Consider the following 9617-nt stretch of genomic DNA (forward strand, 5'->3'; position numbering starts at 1 on the left):
ACCCGGGCTCCAGTTTTGATACAACTCAGACTACTCCTGGTTTAGTAAGTTGGTAGAACATGACCTCCATGTCTTTCAATGAACATCTAGAATGATCTTACCTCCTGAGGCTAAAGAGACAGAGGGAAATATACTTTGCTTTTCAGCAATATTTGGCTTAGTCTTTTGGCTTTCTAACCCTCAATTCTTCAGAATTTAGAATTCTTAAAAACAGTGGTGCTTGTGAGGATCCTTAAGTCTTTGATTTTGTTACTCCAGCCCTATATAATCTGTTACTCCAGCCCTATATAATCATTCAAATCTCTACTGGTTTCTCAATAGTGGCTCTTTCTAGGTCTATCAAAGAAGCTTTATCTTTGTCTAACTTGCACCTAAAATTTGCTAATTCTCCCAGGGGCACTTTCACACCTTTGGTGCACTTTGAGAGCTTCTCTGTTCTCTGCTCTCAGGAAGTGTGCTCCTTTGGTCCTTCTTGCTTCAATGATTCTCTGATAGCTTTACTATAATATGGCCATAATATACTATTTTTTCTCATTTTTATTGGTGAGAGGATTTGCTCTTCATTGATTACTTCATCCTACTTACAAGAAAAGTTAAAGCTCTTTCATGTAAAGTGAGACAACATTTGGTTTTACTATAGCTGCAGTAATTTCCTTAGAATAACTCAATAGTAGTGAGAAAGCAAAGAAGAAAGAACATTCAAATCTCAAAGTGTTTTTAACTCAATTGTACCACACACAGAATTTTTCCTCTCTTTCTGTCATTATCTGAGTCTAGAATAGATGTTAATACCATTTTTGGTTAATAACTTAAGGCTAATTTTCTTCTTGGAAAAATCTTGTGTTCAAGAGAACTAATGATGCTTTCATTTATTGTACAGAATAGCTCTACTATGAAACTTCTGAAAGCCTATGAGTCAATATTAATCATGTATTTGTAGCTGCAGATTTTCTAAGACTCGAATCCATATAATTTGTCTCCTAATCTAAATCCCTTTTGCACAGAGAGCAATCCATGGGACAATCAAATGGTGGGATCTATTTATCTTCCTTTACCTTTTAGATAAGGCAAAACGAGAACACAAGGCTTGAGATCTTTTCACCATTGTGCACATAAAAGATCCCAGACAAGTAAAGCAGTGTGTGGGATGGGTTTTGAAAAAATGAAACCTTACTAAAAGTGTGTTTTATCACAACAACCTGTCCAGCTGGAAGATTCAAAATTAACTCAAAGGCCAACAGAAAGTTGGAGGATAATAAGAATAAAGAAAACAATTATTTAACATTTCTTCCCAATACAAGTATGAAACAAAGATGAATTGCTGCATAGCATAAGGTAGGCAGAGGTAAATTATATGTTCAATTTCCCAAGAGAAAGATAAAATGATATTTAAGGTATTTTAAAACGGCACATTATACATTGACTTTGAAGATATTATTGCAAAGTTCTAATAATAGAGAATAATCCATTTCATTTGGACTTTAGTTAAATGTGTTTTTGATATAATAATATATTAACATAATGTTCTAATATTTTAAATTATGACTTCAGATCATGATTAATTAATCTATTGAGTTTTATTAGACTCTGATAAACTCTAGAAATAGTTGGTAAAAAGAAAAATGATGTTTTAATGACTATGTTATAGCAGTTTAGCCTTCAAAAAGAAATCTGACTCTAACAAGTTCAAAATTAAAATTAAAGCCTAATTTAATGTTTAGCTTTTTTCATTTGTTTCGAATGAGAATTAATAGAGACAGCTAAATAAGTGGGCGTAAGGAGACTTATTTATATAGTATCATAGTTTTTATTTGACAATTTTCTTCAATTTAGAATCCGTGAAAAAGGTGAGTTTTTAATTTTTCTGGATCATAGAACATTGGCACCACTACCTAGAAATATCTTTGCATATTCTCTATACCTAATAAATGTTGGCAATACTGAACCACCCAAAATAAATAATATAAACACTAGTTCTAAGTGTTTTTAGAATCAGTTCATCCAATGCAACATGTGAATATATTTAAAGGCAAAGTGTATATTTGCAACTTTCCAAAAAGAATGACCATAATGAATACACCTAAATATGGTATATTCTCCCAAGAGAATATAAACATAAACTACAAATCCACTGTATAAAAAGATATAGAATGTCAGGATCATATATTTGGTTCCACAACAGAAACGGAGCTATAGGAAAATTACAAAATAGGACAACATGACTTTCTAGAATAAACAAAGTTTTATGGAATTTATTCACTTATTCATTATCACAAAAATCAAAAGAGAATTCATTAAATTCTTCAGTTTGACTGCAGCTTGAATTTTAAATCAAACCTGGTTTTCATTGGTTGGTATTAAACTAAGTCAAGATAATTTTTTTAAAGTATTATGAATTAAGTACCCGCTAAGGTGTCAGCTCAGAGACCCACAAACTAGAACCTTAGAGCAAAACCCAGCCTGCTGCCTACTTTTCTGTGGCTCATGATTTAAGGAAGGTTTTTGACATTTTTAAATTATTGAAGAAAATCAAAAGAAGAATCGTATTTTCCGACACATAAAAATTAGATGACAATTAAATTTCAGTTCATATTAATAAAGTTTTATTGAAATACAGAGTGAGATCAGATATTGGGAACAGTCTGAGAACTTACCCTACTTAATGATTAAATGTTGCAGTTATAAAATTTTGGATATATTGAGTTAAATAAAACAGGTTGTGGAAATTAATTACACATTTTTCTTTTAATACAGTTACTAAAAAATTTGACATATTGTCTTGTATTATATTTCTATTGGACAATGCTGTTTTGAAAATTGGTCTCACTAATGATGTACCAGAGAGGTGTAAATAAGATCTTTATGTCTCTATTAATAGGATAAACTGATCAATATCACAGAGTAATTTTCAGATCCTGCAAGAGATTGGAGTTAACTTACAGCAACAGTAACAGAGAACATGACAATATGATAAATGATGGTAGCAGGAATATAGGATCTATCCATTGAAAAGCCCCTACTGCCCCTCATTCTCCAATTTCTTTTTCCTTAAGAATTGACAACACTGCAAGATTCAATACTTTTGGAAAAGATGAATGTAGTGGCTTTAGATAACTCACACCTAGCAATCAACCAAAACATCCAGTATATTATTATTGTGTTTTAAGCTACCAAATACTTTCTTCACAGAAAATTTTACCTCAGAATCAAAATCATTATAAAAGCAAAATGACTCTGATTAAAGTTGGGTTATGTATCCTGAATGTCCGTTTACTCAGGTTTCCTCACACTCAACCCAGCCTAAAGATAGCTTGCGAGAACCATGCAGATTCATTCGGAAAGATAAGAATGTGAAGACAATTAAGCCTGAATGTGAATGTGTTGAAGTCTTTTTATTAGTGTTTTATTGTCATGAAATCAATGTCTTTTTTTAACTTAATATACAAAATTCAGCACTGAATATTTTTGAGAATAGTTCTCAAACTATATACTAAGTATGTAAATGAAAATAAGGCGGCCAGTCACAGTGACTTATACTTGTTATCCCAGCACTTTAGGAGGCTAAGGGGGGCAAATCGCTTGAGTCCAGGAGTTTGAGACCAGACTGGGTACATAGTGAGACTCCATCTCTACAAAAAGCACAAAACATTGTTAAGTTGGTGCAAAAGTAACTGCAGTTTTTACCATTACTTTTAATGGCTGGGCATGGTGGTGTGTGCCTGTAGTCCCAGCTACTCCGGCGGTTGGGACAGGAGGTTGATTTGAGCCCTTGAGGTCTAGGCTACAGAGAGCTATAATCATGCCACTGCACTCCAGACCAGGTGACAGAGTGAGACACTATCTAAAAAAAATTTATATATTTATATTATATATGTAACAATTGTATAATATATAATTGTAAATCATATGTACCTATATAAATAATATATATTATATATACATTCTATATTGCCCTATAGTTACCTCTTACTAGGAATTTCATCTGATACAAATTGGAACTAACAGGGTGTGAGAATTTTTTGTGTATGTATATTACATGTTATATATATATAGGTACATATGATTTATAATATTATATATTGTATATAAGTCATATGATTTACAATTCTCCATCAATAAAAAGATGCTTCCTAACCTTTACAAAATCAACCCATAATTTTTTATTAACTTGAACTACAAAAAATCACCAGTCATAAAAATGGTAATTTCAAGAGCTTAACATGATGAATTAACAAAATTTTGATAGGAGGTACAATGGCTACTTTGGCTGAGTTTCTAAATACATCTCTTCTAGTCTATTAATATTATTCCTCAGGCTAAAACTAACCATTAGACAGAGATGCTTGGTAGAGAAATGATTATATTGCCAGGAAGTTGAATCTGAATTATCTGAGAAAATATTTTAATTATGCAGAAGAGGGAGTCAATAGGCTAATTGATAATCTTCCGAGGAGAAACTGACAGATTTTGTTCAAGATTTTCTACCGTAGAACAACTTTATACCATGACCAGATTATATAGCCTAAGGAATTAGCTATAGGGCAAAGAGATTTAAAGTCAACTTCTCTTCTTGTGCATTAAAATCAAATCTCAAATTATCAGCTGATTTGTTGATAACTATTTTCAATGCTGCAGCTTTCTAACTTGATACCTTAGGGTTTCAGAATAGGAGGGATTTTTTTATTAAATAAATAGTTTTATGAATATGCTAAACACTCTCTACAAACCTCAGGAGGAATTTTCTCTTAAAGATGTTATCTGGAAACCCAATAAATATGCACACATATTAGGAAAAGACTACAGTTCTTACTTTGGACACAGCAACTAATTTCTCACACCCTGGTAGTTCCAATTTGTATCAGATGAAATTCCTAGTGAAATGATTCAGCAGTTTATTATATATTCCTTCCTTATTCTTGGAGATGATATTATGAGGATACATATGAGCATGATAATTTAATTATAGGAAACTTGGGATATTATTTCATCCAACATCAATTAAGCACATGTTAGCAAGTGTACTAGAAACTGGAAATAGAGAAACTGTTTAGGTCCTAATGTATGTCATAGAAGAATGGTTCAGTTGGGGAGAAAAGCCTGTAGCATGCTTAGGTGATAGTTTAAACATGGATATGAATATATTTTATTTTACTTTCCATCCATGTTTTATTAAATTAGGAAAACGTGCCTCATTTTTTTCTACAACGGAAATCATAAATGCTGTCTTTTGTTTGTCATGCCTATAGGAAGTTGACTGGAACTAAGAATGTGAGGATGTGGGCAAAATTATTGTAGTATAAATATAATGTTGTATTGGGAGGAATTTTAAGAGGTAATATGCTACAAAGTACACTGTCTTTATAAATTTGTATTTGTATGGTTATGGCTATCTTTTGTTTTGATGGTCCATGATTATGTGGCCAAAAAATGAATCATATAACTTAAAAATTACAAAACCAAATACTGGAAAAAAATATATATCTTCTACACAATCTGTAGAATGCTCTCGTTTTAAATACGTTACTATGATGGTGGAGGTAGTAAAATATAAACAACAATATGTCTGGAAAAATAAAGATGAGTGGGAGCGTGCATCTTTTTAATGAATTTCTCAGGTCACTGATCAAGATTATTGATAAAGATTTTGAAAAGTTCCAATGGCAGCCAACCTCCCATTAACACCTCGATCTGAAGACTAGTGAGCTTGATAGTTTCTTTATTTCATTCATGTGTAGCAAGGTGTCCTTGGAATGTCAAATCCTAAATGCTCACAATTTTATGACTAGTATATAGATATTTCTGCCCAAGTTATTTCTTAGCTTTTTCATTTAAAACTGCTCTGGATTATCTTTGTTGAAATTGAATAGTTTTGTCGCCCCATTCCATTTAATAGTTTTGAGCAAAAATGGAAAAAACAATTTGGGGAAAATAACTAACCTTTTGCTACAAACCACTTTCAGACTGATGATATTCAATGTTAAGTTCTGTCACAAGTCCAACAAGCAATCTAACTGACTTTTTCATCTTCAGAAATTCTTCTTCTTCTTCTCCTCCTCCTCCTCCTCCTTCTCCCTCTTCTTCTTCTTCTCCCTCTTCTTCTTCTTCCTCTTCTTCTTCTTCTCCTTCCTCTTCTTCTTCCTCTTCTCCTTCCTCTTCTTCTTCCTCTTCTCCTTCCTCTTCTTCTTCTTCTCCTTCTTCTTCTTTTTGAGGCGTAGTTTTGCTCCTGTTTCCAGGCTGGAGTGCAGTGGTGTGATCTCGGCTCAATGCAACCTCCACCTCCCAAGTTCAAGCGGTTCTCCTGCCTCAGCCTCCTGAATAGGTGGGATTACAGGGATTACAGGCACCTGGGCTAATTTTTGTATTTTTAGTAGAGATGGGGTTCCACAATGTTGATCAGACTGGTCTCGAACTCATGACCTCAGATGATCCACCCACCTCAGCCTCCCAAACTGTTGGGATTACAGGAGAGAGGCACTGCACTGGGCCAGAAATACTTCTGAAGAATTGCAAGTGGCCTACTTCTGATCAACTTTCTATTATGTTGAAATTTCCTAAGTATCCTCTCTTTGGAAATCAGTACAAAAATGTTTGCTATAAAAAATTCTGAGAATATAAGAGATTAAAAATGTGTGGAGTCTTTGATGTCACCAGTAAAATAAAATATATCTATATAAGCAGGTTTTTCATGTTTAAAAGTAAGTTTTTAAGTAGAAATTTTAAAGCTGTTTCTATTTATGAGACAGTCACCTGACATAATTTAAAAATTAGAAAATATTTTTAAAAGTCTCTATGGTCATTGAATTAAACCAGGAGAGTTGATGCAGTTGAAAAAATACAAAATTTTATATCTGCTCATAATGTTCCCAGACTGTATAAGTCAATTAACTTTCTGAGATTTAGGCTCATTTTCTTATTGCTTTCAGGGGATAACACCAATGTCATGTTTGTTTATTAGATTTCAGGCAATTTAGAAATTTGAGATGTATTACTTGGAAAGTTAAACAAAACAATTATCCCCAGTTAGCTGACTTTTATTCTACTAGTACTAACCATAAATAAGATGGAATTTTAATGCTGCATCTTTTTGATGACTATTTAGATACCCCATTTCCCTTAAGATCTTCCCTGGCTTCCCTTATACAGAAGTCATTGCTACTTTATTAAATTCCACAAATCCTTGTTAAAATATTACTATGTGGTACTTCGCTAAGGATATAAACATGAGAAACTCTTTTTCCTCCACTCTCCCATAAGAAAGTACTTATATTTCCTTTTAAGACTCAAATTATTCTGTCTGTGTCTCCCATTAGTTTCTAATGAAAGGCTCTTGTTTATTCGTTTCTTTCTCTCCAGCACTCTGTTGAATACCCAGCACAGATAATTTGATGGATGGGACTTTTGAAATAAAGTATATTCCTTTTGTAAAAATTTTATATCTTTTGCCTATTAAAAAGGATCACTTTCTGTTTTTCAACTGAAGTGGTTTTCTAACATGAGAGACTCAGTGTAATCAGCACAGGAAATCTTTAATCAGCATAGGAAAGAGTAGTGGAGAGAAAAAATAGGGGATCTGGTAACTGCTTTCCTATAAATTTAATATATTGTAAACCATGGCTGTCCCTGTACCCGGTATCTATACACTTTGGCACAGAATTTGGCTCATAGTGGATGTTAACAGTGTTTTTCTTAGCCAGTTGAGAAAATGGGAGAATTATAGGTGGAGTGAGTGGTCCACCCACCACTTGATATGTGATTCAACATCTGTGGTTTTAACCTTCACTGCTGTGTTCCAAGTTCTGAGAGAGATTTAATTTTTATAGCAAGGTTATATGAAGATTACCAGGGAGAAATGTTTATAAAAATGCCTAGTAAATTGTGAATAATTAAACAATTACATAAATACTGATATAATCTTAAAATATAAAGCATTTTTGTGTTTTTTTGAATTGCCTTACATAAAAAGAAAAAAAATGCTGTTTATCTGGTACATTTTCAATGATATGATAGAATGTTTGAATTTCCTTCCTTTTCCATAATACTACTGTTTTTATTGAATTTTAGGTACTCAAATTATAGTTTTACATCTTGATGTCTTAAATAATCATTCAAAAAGGTAATTGACATTTTTGTTCAAAAGAACTTTCATTTCTTAGCCAGAGTAGGAGATGTAAACCCCAAAACATTTTTGATATGGTTTTTCTTAACTGTGTGAGTTATCTTAATAGAAGAATAACTAAAAGAAATGCAGTTCAAATAGGAAGAAGGAAGAAAAAAGAAAATCAAATTTTGTTTGCAAAGACGTGATCTTATATCTAGAAAACCCCATCAACTCAGGCCAAAAGCTTCCTAAGCTGATAAGCAACTTTAGTAAAGTCTCAGGATACAAAATCAATGTGCAGAAACCACAAGCATTTCTATACACCAACAACAGACAAGCAGAAGGCCAAATCACGAATGAACTCCTATTCACAACTGCCACAAAGAGAATAAAATACCTAGGAATATAGGCACAAGGGAAGTGAAGGACCTCTTAAAGGAGAACTATAAACCACTGCTCAAGGAAATCACGGCGGACACAAACAGAAACAAATTCTATGCTCATGGATAGGAAGAATCAGTATCGTGAAAATGGCTATACTGCCCAAAGCAATTTGTTGATTCAATGCTATTCTCATTAAACTACCATTGACATTCTTCACAGAATTAGAAAAAAACTATTTCAAACTTTATATGAAACCAAAAGAGAGGTTCTACAGCCAGAACAATCCTAAGCAAAAAGAACAAAGCTGGAAGCCTCACACTACTTGACTTCAAACTATACTACAAGGCTGCAGTAACCAAAACAGAATAGTACTGTTGCAGAAACAGACACACACTCCAATGGAGCAGAATAGAGAACTCAGAAATAAAACTGCACACCTACAACCATCTGGCCTTAAACAAACCTGACAAAAACAAGCAATGAGGAAAGGATTTTCTATTTAATAAATGCTGCTGGGAGAACTGGCTCACCATATGCAGAAAATTGAAACTGGGCCTCTTCCTTACGCTTTATACAAAAATTAACTCAAATGGATTTAATTCTTAAATTTAAAACATAAAAATATTAAACCCCTAGAAAAAAAATCTAAGCAGTACCATTCAAGACATAGGCCTGGGCAAAGATTTTATGGTGAAATCACCAAAAACAATGGCAACAAAAGCAAAATTTGACAAATGGGATCTTATTAAACTAAAGAACTTCTGCACAGCAAAAGAAACAATCATCAGAGTGAACAGACAACCTACAGAATGGGAAAACATTTTTGCAATCTATCCATCTGACAAAGATCTGACATCCAGGATCTACAAAATACTTAAGCAAATTGCAAGGAAAAAAACCCAACAAGCCATTAAAAAGTGAGTAAAGAACATTAACAGATACTTCTCAAAAGAAGACATGCATGTGGCCAACAAACATGAAAAGAAGTTCATCACTGATGATTAGGGAAATGCAAATCAAAACCACAATGAGATACCATCTCATGCCAGTCAAAATGATGATTATTAAAATGTCAGGAAACAACAGAAACTGGTGAGGTTGTGGAGAAAATAGGAACACTTTTACACTCTTGGTA

This window comes from Sapajus apella, unplaced genomic scaffold (genome assembly GCF_009761245.1).
Source record: "Sapajus apella isolate SASKATOON/1434 unplaced genomic scaffold, GSC_monkey_1.0 scaffold3, whole genome shotgun sequence".
Classification (NCBI taxonomy): domain Eukaryota; kingdom Metazoa; phylum Chordata; class Mammalia; order Primates; family Cebidae; genus Sapajus; species Sapajus apella.